The following is a 14,880-nucleotide window of genomic DNA, read 5'->3' as shown; positions in this document are numbered from 1 at the left end:
GTTGTTTCATAAGTGCCTTTTTGTAGTCCACACATTTTAAAAATAAACGTTCATCACTGATGCTGGTGTTGTTGTTGTGGCCTGCCATGGAAACTGTTTATGGGATGACGTTTTATTGTAATGTATTTACAAAATGTAAAAAATATGTAGCTACAGTAAAAGTATTGATAAATGTGTAGGACTGTAAAAATTCATTTGTCAATCACATTTATTTGTGAAATGATTCAGATTGAATTTCTCACATATGGACAGAATGACACACAGACTATTCATCCATGAAGTTGTTGCTTGATACAAATGTTGTTATTTACACACACTACAGGAAAGACTTTTTTCTTTCATGAAGCACCTCAAGCTTTAAATACCACCTTAACAACAAGCATGTTGTTGTGGAGGCTTCACCTTCAGGTCAGATGTCCAACCGGTGTCAGACCAGCTTCACAAGGCACAGGGTGGTGAGTAGGTCCACAGCTGACAGGCTGACAGACACAATAGTCCGATGGGTTGTTGAGGAAGTGTAAACCGATTAATGTTGTTGAGGCTAATTTGGCAAGCCACCGTCAAGATGCACTAACAACTAAAATCCACCAACTCCACAAAGCTAAATTTTGAGTTTGGCTTCTGCATGTTTTTCTTGATAATTTTAGATATTAATAATGTCATAATTTGGTTTAGTCAAAAACAAAAACTTTTTAGATTTTAAAACCTAATTTATCCCAATCACGGTTAATCATGATTAATCCACAACTATTCTGTGATTAATCAGATTTTAAAAACAAATTACAATAAGACTGTTATTTTAAAAAATACACATTTAAAAAGAACATTTAAAACTTGTTGTCCATAACTATTAAAATTAGTAGCCTTTCCACCTAAACTTAAAACACCTTAAACTGTCACTGGTGAACACAGAATGTAGCTGCTTGAATTATCTGTAAACTGCCTACTGCCTCAACTATGTTATTTCCTTCTAGCCGGGCTGGCACGGGGGACATGTTGACTTTGGCTCCTGCAGTCACTCAGTCCAGTTGGCACAGTCTGTAACCATTCACAACACACTTCCTTCTGTCGTCTTCCACCCTCCCACAACCAGCCTGCTTATGACAAAACTCGGTGGCCGGACGGTGTCACACTGTAGACGTGAGACGTGAATTCTTCTCCTCTTCGTAGGTGGTGGAGGCAAAAACAATAATAAAAGGCAGCAGGAAGCTGTAAAAGCAAATATGTTACTCTGAGAAAGAAAAGAAAAGTGGTTGAGATATTTCAGTGAGTTGAGCAATCCAAACTTTTCATGTTTCAGTTCTTAGATGTAAGTTGTCAAAAGAGTTGACGTAGGTTTAGAATAGTGTTGTTGTTTGTTTTTACAGGCAAAACAAAACAGTTACTTTTTAATTAGGGTAAATATTTTATTTGTATAAATCATGTCTGTTACGTTGTATAATTACAACGTAACAGACACTGACTGAACAGATGTTTGGCTCTCAAACCTGTTTTTATTGTGACTAATCCAAATAATGTCTTGTAAAATCCTAATATAAGCAGCTGCTTTAAATCAAGTTATTACACAAGTTTGTTTTTTTTTTTGAATAACTACTTGTTCCATTTTTTCCCCCTTAACCCCGAAGACTGACTTTGACTTTCAGACCCAACACTTCTCCCCCTTGGTGCCAACACGAACTGAACAGCCTCTGGACCCAGGCAGCAGCATCTGAGAGCAAATTAGCCATGCACCGTAAATCCCACTGCTGCCCTCCTCCCCTGTCCCCTTATCATCAGGTAAACAGATGTGAACTTGATTTTCCTCCCGAGGTAGATTTGAGACACACTCAGTCTTTGGTGGTTCGCTCCTGTGACATAAATCCCACCTTCATTTCCTCTGTAATCATCAGACACAATTTGTTGCCGTCATAAGAAATCAAAGACTGTCATATTGGGATTGTGAATCACTTGGTGTTGCTGCATCGTTGGGTGTCGTGGCAGTTTTTATGGAGGATTGACCGAAAAACAAAATGGATTACCACTCATGGTGTTCTCCCCGACCTTAATCTTCACTTGTCTTTTCCCACGTTAGCTGGGAAATGTCACCGTTAAGCTGCAGTTTACTTGTCAAGAATAAGGTCATTTTTTTTACACCGGTCAGCACAATCATTTAAGCTCTGTCACTGTTTTTATCATTGTCATAAATATAATACATGGTCATCTCTTTGACAGACCGACTGAGAACGCCTGTCTGAGGTGTAATTGGGTTTTAAAAGAGGGATCCAGGCCCATTAAATTATGGGCTGCATGCAGGGGAGCTAATTGTGTTTAGGCCCTGCTGGTACACTACATGTGCACTGAAAACATTTACCAAACATTAAGCCCCAATTAGGCTTTTCGAGATGGGAAACTTGTTGCTGGATGATGGGAACAGAAGATGCTGATGCCAGTTCCCTCTTATATGTAGTTTGTCTTGTTGGCAGTGAGACACCTGTCCACGTCTGAAGAACTGATGAACGTCCTGTGGAAGTTTACTCAGTGTGACCGTCCCTGCCGTCCCAGTCTGGCTGCGGTGCAATGCAGTCAACCTGTCATGAGCACAAGGTGTAAAAGTCGATGTGTGTGTGTGTGTGTGTGACTTTGTGAAACTCTCCCTCCTGCACGCATGCTCCTCCTCAGTTCAGAGCAGCAGTTAATGCAGTTATATAACAGAGAGTGCAGTCTGTGTCTGCTGTGAGCCAGGCCAGTCTGGTTACATAAGCCTGTCAGAGTGGTATTATAACAGTACGGAGTGCTCACACCACAGCATGTCCCCGCTCTCCTTCCACCTTCTCCGGCTCTGTCTCTCACTTCCTCCCACTGTCTTGTCTCTGCTCTCTTCTCTCACACTTTTCGTCCCTCTACCTCTTCCTTTTGTTGCGACGCTGTTTTCAACAACAGGAGGTGAATTACCACGCTGAATGAAGCTGCAGAGATGAAAGTCTGAAAATACGGCACACAAAATAGCAGGAATAACAACACGCTCCTCTGCTCGTCAGGAAGAATGTCCCTGGTTCTCTGCACCTTGACACTGATTACGTACTGTACTGGACTCTTGACAAACAACACATCTCCATGGTCTGATATCCAGACAGAGCATCATTCGATCACCTCTGTAGAGAACAGCTACAGCTACGGCCTGGCTCTGACCTTTTGCATCCAGTATCTGACCTTTGTCACAACAACTCCTGAAGTCGCTCCACACCAATGTCTCTATGAAAAATCCATACATATCTTTGTTCAGTGCGTGGCCTTAGATCCTGTTCATAACTCCATCATTAAGTTAAAGGAAGTTGTTTTTACCGTGACCCAGATCATTTTTCAGGCCTTGTTTGGAAGCAGAGGTCAGATCAGCACTTCCAGTAACCGAATGAGACTCATGTCAGGTCAGTAGTTGGTCACTGACCATCTGTGGCAACGGAGCTGCGGAGCCAAACAATAATGGAGGACAGTGTGTGCATGTGAGGACTGACCTGAGAGTCCACTAAACAAGTTAGACATTCCTCTACAGAGGGGTGTCCATACTTTTTGGCCTCCATGCTACTTTAAAAAAAGATTTATTATTAAAAATAAATAAATAAAATAAAATATTTGCTTATATGCTTTGAGTAAGTATTATATTATCTTCAACCTGTCACTGGAACCAGAGGTGGAGGTTAGCTAAACTGCTACAGCCTGGTGTGGGACTGGCCTTAATGTTGTCATTCACTCAGAGTAAACTTTACATATTTATTGCTCTGTGTACTTTAAACACAGCTATACTTGTAGGGTGTTTTTGTTTGTTTGTTTCATTTTGTAACATTTTAAATATAAATGACAAACAAAAAACGTCTTTTAAGATAACTAGAAATTTTCCAGTGTGTCCATTTGTCGTCCAACATGTTGGTTTAGTGGTTACATGTGTCCTGAGTGGGCCACATGTCGTCACTTTTGGCCCTTTACCCTCACATGACCCACTCTCCGGGCCTTTGTTAGGTTTTGTTGTCCGTCCTGCAGCACCAGGCCTCGGGTAGAAACTACAGTCGAATGTTGCTCCCATAGTTGGAATCCCAAAATTGAGCCACATCAGTTCAATTAGAATGAACAGCGTCGAGCAGGAACTGTTGATATCAACCAATCACCGTGTCCTCCAGCTGGTGAATATTCATAGCGCGGGGTCGTCTCTTTTACCTCATTGGTGGACGCTGAAGCAGGAGGGGCGGGGCTTCCGAGGCTATGTGCTGCGGGTAGTGCGGAGCAGCTGAGTGTGTGCTTTTCCAGGGCGAGATGTTGTTATGTTGTGGCGATCAGCTGAATGTGCCACCGCTGTCCGCTCTCACACCACGGCAGGGAGACCCCCGACTCTGTCCGGCTCCTTCTCCACTGCACCGCTCTCCGCCCCGGACAGCAGCTCCATCCACGACACCACGATCCAGGAAATGCCGACGTCTGGCCCTTCGGTTACCGGATAAATGACTGCAGCCGCCTGCACCGTAGCACGCTGGTAAATGATGAAGCTAAATTATTATTGCTATGATTATTATTGTTATGAGCTTTAATGTCATCGCTTGTTCACTGTCGCTGATTCACATGGATGGCGATCATAGACGGAGGCTGTGTGTGAGGTGTGGAGCTGAAGGCAGGATCTGAGTAGTGTCTGACGGTCAGAGTGTGTCCTCAACTTCATCTGCCTCGTTATGTGTTATAATGATAACTGGAGAGGAGGTGGAGACGGCCACTGTGTACCGATCATAGCAGCAGCAGCAGCGGTAGTAGCAGTACCAGTCAGCTCAGATGGGTGAAGGTAGAGGAGGAGGAGGAAGAGGAGACATCGGTTGTGGTCCAGTGTGGAGCAGCTAATGTTCCACGAGCTGACAGACTGTATGCATCACCAGTGAACCTCAGCGCATCCTATAGGTGTCAGCTGAGGACAGCACCAGTGCACCAGTGTAGAACATGTTTACCTCTGTGACACCATCAGGACCAGAATAGCGTTACTTTGCAATATTGTTTAGAAAATACCAAAAAAAAAAAAAGACAGTTCTTTGGAGCAGAAATGGAATCTTCTCCTTAATCTGGACGTGTTTATGAGGTCATAGTAGTTTGGAGGTTGACACCTGTGTATGTACCTCAGACCGGGGCATTGTTTGCAGATGCCACCATCTTACCCTGGCATGTTTCCACTGCAGAAAGCAGCTTTGGCTTTTTGAAGTGAAAGCTCAGCAGGCGCACGGTGAAGAACAAAGACCTTCCTGATATTTTTTGGGAAGCTAACTTTCCTTCTGTGATGTAGTGTGAGCCGAGTGAGATCATCTAGTGTGTAGGAGGAATTGGACGCAGAACATCTGCAGCCCTGAGTGAATCCCTGGAGATGGACCAACAGTGACTGACATGGTTTCACATGTAAATGAGTTTGTAGACATTTCCATAGAAGTGAAACCAAAATTAAAACATGGTTTTAATGTCAGTAAATCTAAGGTTCCAGTTGTGTCCGTTGTGGTTTTGTTTACAGACGATGACGTGAATGTTCTACATCACGATGCACTTAGTTTACATAGACAATGGTATAAGTAAGGGGAACTGCAATATGAGTGGACGCAGTTTACTGTGAGAGTGACGGGTGGGAGTGACGTCGCACTGGTGGTTAATGTGGTTGTGTGGGAATCGTGAGTTGCCAGATATGTACCTGAAACAAGCAACTTCACCACCAGATTTACCAAATCTCATCGAGTTAGCCTTAGATATTTTAATAAATAAACAGAACAATTTAGTAACTATTTTCTTGACGGCTCAAATGTTTGTGAAAACGTACACAAAAAAAGCATCAACACCGGCATCACATCTACAAAGTTTTAATGTGACACGTAAGTGTTGCTATTATTGGAAACTATTGAAAACTTGGGTAAATACTAGGGTAGATTAAAAAAAAAAGAAAAATGATCTGAGAATTCCAGCTAGGCTTTGTGTTTCACAGTGGGTGCAGAATGGGATAAAATCGCGGTCCATATGTTATTGTCAGCAGGCTACATGTTGGCCCAACAAGAACTGCCATATGGTGGTTAAAGCCTATGAGTTTTATATTTATCTCACCTGTATTCCATCAGAACCTTCTCCATCAGAACTGCCCTTAAAGTCCAACATTTGTCCACCTTGTCTCCCCAGGAATAATACTCATGGTGTCCCGACCATGGAGTACACACAGTCAGGGTTTCTGCCATCAGACTTTCCAGATTTCTCAGTAACGACGTCATGCCTTTGTACTCATTTGTCATATGATAGACATGTAGAGTTGGTCTGGACAGGTTTTTTTTGGCTGTGGTTCAGTCACTAACACCTCGTCTGTGTTAGGTCAGGCCCCTTCCATTATTCAGACTGGTTTTTTCTCTCTGACGTCTCACACAGGGTCCACAGCTTGGCTCTGACGCAGTTATTCTAAAAAAAAAAATATTTTTTTGCATAAATGACAGATAAGAGTCTGACGGTTGTCTGGCCTGTGGACAATGCCCCTGTAACATGGAGTGGATTGTGATTATTATTTAATGGAATTAATAAGGTTCATTTTTAATGGATGGTCAGAATAATGCACACTGTACTGTATATCCAATTATCTCACTGATATACAGTCGATACATGTTGGTATTTGCATTTTTCATTTCACCAGAGCAGACTTAAAATATCATCAATATTGTTGAGGGTGAGAGCTTCACCGAAGTTCTGAAAACGTTCTCTGGACACATTCTAACAGCGAGATCCGCAGTAATGACTAAAATTCACCAATTCTATGATGCAAGATTTTGACTTCTGGTGTGAAACACACACACAACTACCTGTTGTTATTTGTGGTTTTGTTCCAGCAAAATACAGGAAAAAAAATGTTTTGGTTGTATTTAGGAATCTTGATTTATCTTGATTAATCACGATTAATTGTGATATTTGCTGATTTATTTATTTTTTAATTGACCGACCTAGTTTTTTTTATACATAGGTAGGATTCCATGTAGGCCTGTTGAAATAATAAAACGAATTATATTATATAATTAGTTCTAACGTTATATTTATGACAGGTTCTAATAGCACTTTGGCAGGATGTGAGGTAAGAACAGCACTTGTGTGTGGTTCTATATGAAGAGGAAGACCACAGTGGTTGCACAGCTGTATGCACTACATTCAGGTGCTGCTGAAAAATGACTTTCAGTGTGTGTGTGTGTGTGTGTGTGTGTGTGTTTTAGGCTAAATGTGCCCATAACTACAACTCCTTTGACCGAGTAAAGTGAAAATAAAAAATAAATAAAACCAAGACTAGCTTGACTACAGCGGCAGTCTTTCTTCACAGGTTTTTGCGTGTGTAATGTTAACTTACAGCAGAAAGTGCAGTTAAGTGTGAGACCACACTGGTGAAGGAGGTGAGTGGAGAAAGGCCAGAATCAGCACAAAGTGACAGCCTCACACTCTTCCACTCTGGCCTGAATGGAGACCACGTGTGGCTCACCAGCTCACCAGGCCCCACTTTACTCCTGTACAATATTCCCAGATGCTTTGATATCATTTGATCGTTGTAATAAAATCTAGGGTTTAAGGATTACTGCCATTTATGGTTTTAAGATGAAGTGGGTAAAAAAAGAGCGGCTTGTCGGTCTTTTGTACTATTTTTGTTCCATTGTAACGTAGGAGAAATGTAAGACGGCGGTTTGTAAAGACTAATTGCCACGTCTTAAAACTGGAAGTGCCGTCTTATTATTTGCATGACTGTAAAACCTGTTTTCCTATCAGTCAACATGCTAATTCAAAACAAAAATCTCTGGGGATTCTAACCCTGACACTGACCCTCTCAGCACAGACCTGGTTCATGTTCACTCTGATGATTCTATACAAACTAAACTAAAGTAATTGCTAACAGGTGCAATAAACCAAAATATATTTTTTTATTTACATATTTTTCTTAATACAGAAACGTATTTTGACTAATTTATTGAAATGCACTCATTTAATTATATTGTAACAAAAATGTTATTTACATGAAAATAAACTATTTATAGTATTGTCATTAAATCTCTTAAGTATACCAGATGTTTGATTGTGTACTTCTACTCGTACACTATACACCTATGTCATCTACAAAAGTGCAGTGTAGCGCAACTCCTTGGAAAGTAACATCACTTCCTGTCGTTACAGGTTGTGGTGCAAGAAAACTTCATGATGGCTCATGCTCACGTTGTGATGAAGTATGTTGTAGGAAGTTCTCTGAAGGACTGGTCAGATCTAAGAAGCAGCAGGCGCTCTGATTAGAATACTGCAAACCCAAGAAAAAATGAAACCATGCTATGTTAGTGTGTGAGGTAACAGATTGATCTCACTAATCAGTAAATCCACCAGTTAGGTTTGATCAGGTCGACTAGTGTTATTATTATATATTATATACATATATAAGTGTGTAGATTTTTGTTTTTAACAAGGGCATGTCACATATAAAATATCTCCTAGTAATGATTGGTTATTATGGGTTATTGTTCATTAACTCATAATTAAAGAATTGTATTTTATATGTTTTTTATATTTTATATTGTTCATTAACTCATAATTAAAGAATGGTTTTTGCTTTATGCAAATGTCTGTTTATCGTTGTTGCAGCATTCGTGAACGAGTACTCCCCCAGAATGACTTCAGAGGTATGACATACCAAAAAGTGTTGTGTCATCGTGTGAGTGTGAGAGAAGGATTTCCCAGTAACTCTTTGAAATTTCTTAGAAATATTGCAACATGTGTTAGGACAGTAGATCAGTTCATTTTCTTTCGTGTTCTCCTGCTTGAGTTTGTAAAACAAACAAAAAAACAATTATCATAATAATGACATAGTTCCTTTTAAAAATTGAGTTTGTAATGGCATCAACATAGCTGTTAGGTTCAGCCAGTCAAGCTGACTGTGACTCTGCAAATAAATCAGACATATTTGAAAAGATTAGCTTGTTTGTTAGCATGTTTGAGTTTTGTTTTCTTTGGAAAAGAGAGATAGTATGCGGGTAAGATGGCATCATCAGACTCCAGAAGGGAGAGAATAAACACACACACACACACACACACACGCACACACGCAGTGACACAGGCTGTAAAATCCTGCTGGCTGATGGACACAACCTTTCCGTGTCCCCGCTGCTGGTCATTAATCCTGTTGTCCTGAACAGCAGAGAAGAAAGGAGTCAGTGTAGTGCTGGGAGACCGGGGTGAACCAGGGAAAAGACTTATGATACACAAACACACATGCAGGATGGGAAATCAAGGCCAGGCGTGCCAGTCTGGCCACTTCACAAACACAGGATTACTGCAGTAATGTTTGGTATTTAATAACTGTAGCAGTGGTTGAGCGTCTTACACTAAAATCCATTCTCAAACTCCCGGTACAGTTTTTGTCTATTTCAAAATGTCACTGCTTTAGTCTTTTTGGTGTTGGTATTTTTAAGGAAAATATTTATAAGCGACGTGATGTTTGTGTCATTGTTTCCATGTTTGTCTTTTCTTTTCTTTTTTTCGCCTTCTTGGTAATTCAGTGACTTTTTGCCTTTTGATGATGTTTTGTCATATTTGTACTTTTTTATTCTTCTTTTGCCGTTTATGCCCTTTTTGCTTGTTGTTGCCTAATGATAATTTACAATAAAGTAAGATTTAAAATAAATCTAACCTTACTCTGTCCCTTTTGCCCTTTTTTTCTACCTTTACTCTGCTCTCTATTCTTTTTACCGTTTTTAGCTCATGTTGTTCTATTCTGATTATTTTATTATTATTATTTAGTATTTTTTAAATTTTTTTTGGCTTTCTATTGGTTTCTTTTTACACTCTTTTGCCTTTTTTTTTACACCTTTTCTCAGTTTTTTGTCCTTTTGAACCTCGCTGCCCTTTTAAACTTTATGTTCCAAAAATGTGGTTTCTTAAATAGTCAGACTCCTGTTGTGGATCAGTATTTATGTGACTCATGTTAGTATGTGTGTGTGTATACATATTTGTGATGTTGTGATGTCCAACAGTGTCTGGCCCGGACTCTCACACCCAGGCCAGTGTGTTGGCTGCACCTTGGAATGGAGATTGAGTTTCTTTGTGTTTGTCAGAGTGTGTACTGTAGTGTGTGTGTGTGTGTGTGTGTGTCAGCTTGGCCTACTCCCATGTGTGCCACCTCAGGTTATGTAACAGAATATGTAGATGTTTGATGATGTACAGCCAGGCAGGTTCTGCAGTGCTTGTCCATTCAAACACTCCTTTCATAGGAGTTAATCATTAGCCACTTGTGCACAGTTAGCGGCCGAGTGGAATGTTGAGCAGGTTGTAATGACAACTCCACCTCAAAATAAACTGCGTGTTTTATTACTACATCACCACAATAAAGACCCTTCACCCGATCGTGACGTCTCAGTCTGACTGACAGTCAGTACATGACTTATGACAGTAAAGGCCGCTCCCTGTTTGTTTGCTGTCCTTATCAACACCCAGGACCTTTTTCCTGCCCTGGTTCACTTTTCACAGTGGTCACGGTTGTGTAATAGTCACTGTAGTGTAGTGTAGTCTGATTGTCAGCCTTTGTGCTGCTCACCACAGGTATGTCTGGAAAGGGTTTGGCCAGACTTTCATTGGGAGATTTCTTTCGCCACACTTGGGACACACAGAAGTGTTGAGAATCTTTGACGGTAGCTTTTCAGTAACTCATGTGTGAGTTTGAGTCATTTAATGAAATCTCACTCTCTGAGGTTGGAGGGTGAGAAATCTGGTTTGGCCTTTTTTTAGATGTGGTAACAAGACATATATTGCAAGTTTTGTCACATGACTTATCTTTCCACCACCACTCATTTTAAATAAATATAAAATATACAATTCATTTTAATAAATATTTAATACTATTTGTAATAAATAATATATAATATATACAATATAATATATAATAAATAATTTAGAATAAATTATTATATATAGTAGATAGAATAGAAATTCTTTTCTTAAACTACTTTCATAAATATATTCTCTGATTTTCTTTTTGTAATGGTTGTAGCATTGTTTTTTTTCTTCTGTCAAATCAGACCGGGGCCAATTACAGATGTTGTCTTATTCCGGTTCACATCCGATCACAGTGACTTCAGTCTGAATTGTCGTGTCACATGTATGGCAGACTAAATGTCAAAATGTTCAATCAGGAGATCGGACTGCGGAAGTTCAGAAGTAAACACTGAGGAAGGCAGCATGGCTGACACAGTTGATGGAGCTAATCAGTGGAAACAACAAACTGTCACAGTGACACTGGGACATGGGGGTGGTGACAGGAGAGCTGGGGAGCCACAGACAGGGACAGCCCCCGGTCGGGTTTAGCACAGAAGCTCTCTGACTGATGACAAATGGATTAAATTGATTGACAAGTATTGCGTAACACCTTAAAAACTGAAACACACGCTCAGACACATACAGCATCCAATTCAACTTCCATAAACACGTCATGTGTTTGGGTGACGTCATGTCTTTTCTCTGTGCATCTGGGTCACTTCAGGACACTGGTCTGTTCAAACTGATGGTTGTTGCAGAATATTGGATTTCAGCAAAAAACAAACAAACAAACAAACAAACAAACAGAAACCAAACAGCATTAACACCTGCAGGGTGAACGTAGTCTTTCTCCACCTCGGTGATTTCTCTTCCCCCCAGTTCCCCTTGTTATCTTTTCATTTCCCTTCTTCTCTTATCCTCCCTGTGAGTCTTATGTCTCGGCGGCGTCCCTGTGTAAACTCTGAGTGAGGATTGGAGGGGATTTCTGCTCTGTGGGGGGTAAGAGTGTTTTCAGGGGGGGGGAATCCTTCCAACCTTGGCGTGGATTGGCTGAGCCAGTGGAGGCAGGTCAGATCCAAACCAGTTTTCCACAGTGATGTCAGTGTCAGGGAGGCGGAGGTTAACATAAACCCTGGACGCCGTCCTTTAGCTGCAGTCTTTAAGAACCTTGTACAACCCCCGGAGCTTGAGGAGAATACAGATGTGTTTGTGTGGCGTGAACTGCTGTCATCTGTTCAGCCGTGACTTCCTGGGTCATTTGAACTGGTATTCTGGACGGTATGAGGTGAAGATAGTTTGGGTCGTACACAGAAATATTATTTAAATACACGATAGACATAAAAATAAATTAAAAGGTGTTTGTGTATTGATGCGTTTTTTCCCCCCACAGTTATTTAACAGATAATCCCCTATTGCAGGGGCGTCAAACTCATCTTCCCTGGGGGGCCACATCAGCAGTACAGTTCTCCTTGAAGGGTCGACTGTTAACGGTCGACTGTATAGATGTAACTACTCCATCACGTACTGTATTAATGAATGTTTCTGCAATTGATGATTATTTACATTATTATTTAAAAAATACAATTATTTAAGCTCCTGCGGGACATACAAAGTGACTTGGCCGCATTTGGCCTCCGGGCCTTGAGTTTGATACATGTGCCCTATTGGCAAGTTTTGACCTGACATTGTGAGGTCAAATGAAGAACACCTCACTTTAGATGCTGTTAATTATGCAGGACTGTGGTCGGCTGCCGTCACTGCAGAAGGTCGTTTGCTCTGCATCCCTTTAAGGACACAGAACTCCAGTTCACGAATATTGACTTTTGTTGTGGTTTTTTAAAACGTCTGACTGATCTCTTTTAGAGATAGAATCGCCCGAAAAGACCTGCCGTTTGTCTTCGTATTAAATGAAACGGCAAATATAGGTGTACTTAGCCAGGACTTGATTATTTATATTGCGTCTCTGTATGTTTATGTATATTCTGTGGATGTCTGTGTGTACCATGTTTGGCTGATGCCAAAGTATTGCAGCCCCTAAGCGAGGGCGTCTGTTTCACCTGATTGAAGGTCAATATTTGCATGAGCATTCCTACAGAAAACTTTCCTAGCCTGCTGTAGACAGGACACAGACTACCACTGTACTTGAACAAATCAGCCAGCCTGTCACCTTCTAGTCCAGCTCTTCCAGACCCTTCCGTTCGGCACCGTGTACGCGCTGTGCCAAAAAAAGGTGAAACATTGTAAGGTCTTTTACAGTCGACAATTATTCAATTATTCACCGTAAAAGATTGGGAAAAAAATCTTTTGCTTGTTTGATTTTGTTAAACTAATCAGAACTTTTGCGGCGCTCTCAGATTTACTTTTCTAAATACGACCGGGACACGGTTCTGAAAAACCTTCTGCTCAAAGCTAATTAAATTCAGCCAGTGTGAAGAGTTTCCCTGTTGGTTTGTAAACTTTAATATTTCGTTACAGAGATGATGAATTTGAAAACTGCGACTGGGAGGAGGAAGTAGAAGGAAACAAATGTGGTGGAGACAGAAGGCTTGTTATGGCCGACCTGTTAACTACACTGGAGTCTGGAGCAGTTTGGCCCAGTGTGTTGGAGGTTGTTTACAGGAAGGAAGCACTGCCACGGCAACACCAGCGTACCACCGTTAATAACTCATATTCTGGCCCATGTTAGTGTTTCTGCACTTTCACTACAAACCACCACCAACCAACCGCAGACTGTGCCTTCAGTCAAATGCAGCTCTGGCACTGCTATGCTAGTGAATCCTCACTGTCCCCCCCACCCCCCACCCCTGTGCACTGCAAGTTTACAGTCAAGCTGCTGCTGCTGTTTTCTGCCCTCGCCATATCAGGCTGTGTGGGCGAATCCAAATGGCCTTAAATAAGCAGCATTACCCAGTAGCCACTATGTGACACTCCTCTGTTACTGTTCTCGCTTGCCTGATTTTCTCTGCTGGCCACGGAGTTATTTATCACGCAGAGGGACAACTGGGCTCAGAGTGTAATAACCGTAAATGTAGAGCGATGAGGAAACTGTACAGAAACACCGAAGTCCAGGGATTTCAGGGTTCCAGGATTGCAAAATTACGAGGTATAATTAGAGCCTCCCTGCCTTAATGTCCCAGAGCACCACATTTGCTAAACTAATATACACAGTCATTTGTTTTAATTGTACATAGAAAATGTGACAAACGGGGGAATACTGGCTCGCCGTAAAAAGACATTTTTGCAATCTGCGCCATGTGTTTAGATAACAGTTAGATGTCCTGCAGCTCCGAGCATCTGTTGGTCTCCGTCAGCTCAATGTGATGGCTGCCTTGAACTGTACAAGACCAAAATACAATGTTATTCAATCTGAGGCCGAAACGTAACACAAACGCAGTAAGAGGTGACATTTTTGACAGGTTCTACTGCAATACGGCAAGTTTTAGGCGTGAGGATTTAAGGTACTTCAAATTGGGGTGTTTTTGTGTTCTTTTCTGTAAAACAACAGCAAACGCTAACAAGCTGGTGCTGCTCTTTAAATTATTTACATGTAAGTTGTATTCTTTTGATAGAGCAGTGTTTTCTAAATGTTGGGTTGTGGCCCAGTGGTGGGCTGCCAAGATTTTGAGAGGGTCACCTCAGACAGACATCACTGACCATATGACCAGAAAGTTGTTACTCCATCCATTTACTATAGGAAATGGACAGGTCAAAGGTCAGCGACCGGGTGACCAGTGGTCTCAGCGGTGCTCCTTCGTGGGCACCTGGTCCGTAGGTGCATTCAAAGCACATTCTTTAGTTCCAGTAACCACAGACAGTCCCTGGAACTATGTGCATTTCTTGGCAGTGTTTTCTCTGCTTTAAATGAGTTTGTTTTTGATTGTTAGAGGACGGACTTTGGTGGTCAACACCCAACAACAGCTATTGATCGTGAATGACGTCGTTTTCTGGTGGAGGTGACGACCAGCTCGTTTTACATCATTTTCACAGCACGGTTGCAGCCATTGTAATTTCCCTGTAAAATACTTCCCAGTATCTGTTTCCATGCAGTAAAACAAGGGTCTGTGTCTGTTCTCGGGCTGCTTTGATTTC

At 41.4% G+C, this 14,880-nt stretch overlaps 2 protein-coding genes across 2 annotated transcripts in view; both read left to right on the top strand.

Moving 5' to 3' along the window:
• Positions 1–5,462, top strand: part of serinc2l (serine incorporator 2, like) — a 12,212-nt gene extending 6,750 nt beyond the window's left edge. The window contains exons 11-12 of the transcript XR_003051624.1: positions 347–455; positions 975–5,462. The gene's annotated coding sequence lies outside the window, so the exon portion shown is untranslated. The remainder of the gene's footprint in view (positions 1–346; positions 456–974) is intronic.
• hivep3b (HIVEP zinc finger 3b) overlaps positions 4,368–14,880 on the top strand; it is a 41,961-nt gene continuing 31,448 nt past the window's right edge. The window contains exon 1 of the mRNA XM_008323592.3: positions 4,368–4,501. The gene's annotated coding sequence lies outside the window, so the exon portion shown is untranslated. The remainder of the gene's footprint in view (positions 4,502–14,880) is intronic.

The sequence above is a fragment of the Cynoglossus semilaevis genome, chromosome 13, assembly GCF_000523025.1.
Source record: "Cynoglossus semilaevis isolate Cse_v1.0 chromosome 13, Cse_v1.0, whole genome shotgun sequence".
NCBI classification, from domain to species: Eukaryota; Metazoa; Chordata; class Actinopteri; order Pleuronectiformes; family Cynoglossidae; genus Cynoglossus; species Cynoglossus semilaevis.
This window is presented reverse-complemented; position numbering and strand designations above follow the sequence as displayed.